Raw genomic sequence first — 3,472 nt, forward strand, 5'->3', positions numbered from 1 at the left:
GAATTAACTGCCAAAGTGGACGGACATATTGGTAAAAATGAAGGAAGAGCTGAAGAGCGACCTTTTTCTTGCCTATCTCAAAGTTTGGGAAGTTTTTCTATCACCCCTGCACAGAGATCTCCTGGTATGGCTAGGAGAGACCAGAAGAATCCTGCATCGGCTAATATTAGCTGCTCTAATGGGGACAGTGATTGCCATAGCACTCCATGAAGCAGTGGAGTGAGTAGAAGTGAGTTTTTAATCAATGAACAGCTAAGGAGCAACGTGGTATGAGGACATGAAAACTCCAACAAGGGAGACAATTTTGGAACTTTAGACACACAGATTAACAAATTTCAGAAACTTGTTCTTCAATACAAAAAACTTCAACTTGAAAACTGTTATTTGGGGGAACTACAACAAAAAGAAAAAAAAAAAAATCTTGCTTTTTTCCCACTTTCTGAAAGTTAAGGAAGTTCAGTTACAGATTTGCTGTTCTGAACTGTTTGGACGTTTCTAGAAGGCCAGTGCTTGCTTGGGCTATAGGGAAGTCTCTGTGTTCACCAGTGGGAGTGGTTAACACTGAACAGCCTGCCTGTCCCTGGAGGAGTAGTTACTACCTAGAAGCTGTAGTTTTATTGGCCATTTTGGGTCAATTCTAAACTCCTTGATCTCTCTCCCTTAAAACCCTACAACTCTCGTTTTGCGCAGTTTTGCGCACTGAGCAGCGTCGAGCAGCGCTGCCTAAACAGGTTTAAACTATTCCAGGCTCCACAATGTCTGCTCTTCACGTTTTCCCTTAGAACTGTTCAAACTCTCAAAGTAATCACTCTATTTTCTTTCTAAAGCCCTGCACTTGCTCAGCTCTTATAAGGAAACACTAACTAACTAAAGCACTACACCCTCCTTGACTTCTCATAAGTATTAGACTCCCGATTGGTCCTTCCTGATCAAGTGAAAAATCAGTTCCCTTCCCTAATCTGATCAGTAAGAAAAAAAACAGTTCCCTATACTAATCTGGTATGTCCAAGCGTCAGTTCAAGGTTACTCTCCAGTCCAGCTGGTGAATCTGGGAATTTTGAGGCAAATGTTACAATTGCCTTATGTACACAGACAACCCTCTCCTCCTTCCAACAAACTCTAATACATGTGAGAGATGTAGTTACACAGCCAAACTGGAGGCAGAGATCTCTCAACCCAAGACTGGCACAGTCAGTCAGGAGGAAAAGGTAACCACCAACACCACAAATCCAGTCTCACACAGACCTAACGCATCTGCATACCCAACACATAAACACACAAAAACATACTCCGAGGCTCTAAATAAAAATCTGCCTAAACAGCAAAGACCTCCTAAGCAGATATCCAAGCAACAGCCACCCCTCAACAATACCCAAAAATCACATATCTCACAAAATCAGTGTGCCTCACAGTCACAGCCCATAAGGCCAAACAACACACCAAATACACTTGTTATAGGGAACTCTATTGTCCGGCACACTGACGTCACACTCACCAGACTGAACAAGGAAAAGGTCACTGTAAGCTGCCTGTCGGGTGCCAGGATCCGCCACATAATGCAAGCACTCAGGTCACTCCAAAGCAAGTACAAGTATGACTCCGTCATTGTCCATGCTGGTGTGAATGACCTGAGACGTACCTCCCTGGACTACATGAAAAGAGACATAGAGGAGCTCTCTGACCATGTAGCCCAGGCTGGTATGTCCCTGACATTGATTAGCATCTTGCCCTCACCAAGAATGATGCCACAGTATAAAGACAAAATTATCAGTTTCAACAATTGGCTAAAGTATTGGTGTCATTCAAAGGGGATCCAGTGTCTGTCAGCCTGGGATGACATGCTCGACAAGCCACGTTGCTTTGCTAGAGACGGCTTGCACCTGTCATCCTTAGGCTTTCGTATACTGGTCAAGGCTCTTGCCACCCCATAGTGCCTTTTTTAGGCAAGGCTCAAAGGACAAACCCACCTCCATAGACAACCCAAAGATAAAAAAACTAAAGGTAATGCTACTCAATGCCAGAAGTCTAAACCTCAAGATGCACGCACTCGAGACTCTCCTCAGTATGGAGAAAATCGATGTCTGTGCAGTAACAGAAACCTGGTTCAAGGCTCCTGAGAGCACCCCAGCACTAGCAGGTTATAACTCATACCATGCATTTCGGCCCCAAAACTCAGACCGAAGCACAAAAGGAGGGGGAGTATCTATATTCATCAAAGATACCTACACCTCCAGGTTAGTGGCACTGCACAAAGCATCGGAAACCATCCATGTGCAACTAACAGCGGGCAAAACTGCCTTTCAGTTTGTAGTCTGCTACAGAACACCCTCCCTATTACAGGAACCCCACTTGGCATTCCTGAGAACACTGGAGAATATGAAGGTCTCTCCAAACACTATGTTACTGGGTGACTTCAACTATCCAAACATTGACTGGGAAAACTACTCAAGCCCAAACACCCTCGCCCAACGGTTCCTTAAATTTATAAACTCTAACACAATGGAACAACTGGTCACCACTCCCACAAGAGGGTACAACATATTGGACCTGGTCATCACCAACATGGGGACTCTATGTTCCACACCAGAGGTAAACCCCTCATTGGTAAGATCAGACCATAAACAAATTTCCCTGGACATCCCTATCCCACCCCCAGACAAGGAAATCACTGTAAAGAATTTCTCAAAAGCCAACTTTGCACTTCTCAAGACTGAGGTGGAATCCTTCAAAGCCCCTGGGCCAGAGGATAATACAGCCCAATCCGCAGAATCCTTTACAAATGCATTCTATGAGCACCTGCAGGAATGCATGGATTGTTCTATCCCAAATAAAACCAAGACTCACTCCTCCAAAAACAGGAGACCGGTCTGGTGGACCCTGGCCATAAATAAGCTATACAACAGAAGGAGGAAGCTACTACATGACAGAGCAAAATCTCATAAAGGGAAGGCATCTCTGATCAGTATTAGCAAGAAACTTCGATCCCTCATAAAATCATCAAAGGCCAGTTTCGAAAGAAAAATTGCCCTAGACACTAAAGATAATCACAAGGCCTTCTTTAGTTATGTCAGACACATGGGCGGAAACTCCCAGATATGCTCTGAATTGTTGCATAATGGTACAAAATATACCAAACCTACAGACATAGCCAACATCCTGGCAGACAGATTCAGCGCAACCCCCCCCCTTCCCCCCCAAAGGAGCAAACACCTATCCCAACTGAATGTAACCTCCCTGACATCACAGATGCACAGGTGAAAGCTGCCCTCTCCAAAGTAAAAAACACAGCATCTATGGGACTGGACGGTGTCCCAGGCTGTGTCTTTCATGAGCTCCAAGAAGAACTGAACCCTCACATTAAGTCACTGTTCAAACTTAGCCTTACTACAGGATATGTACCCAAAGAATGGCGTACAGCTACAGTGGTCCCACTCCACAAAGGTGGTGCCACAATGGACCCCGGAAACTATCG

Source organism: Protopterus annectens, chromosome 2.part1, assembly GCF_019279795.1.
Source record: "Protopterus annectens isolate FY-2018-M chromosome 2.part1, PAN1.0, whole genome shotgun sequence".
NCBI classification, from domain to species: Eukaryota; Metazoa; Chordata; order Ceratodontiformes; family Protopteridae; genus Protopterus; species Protopterus annectens.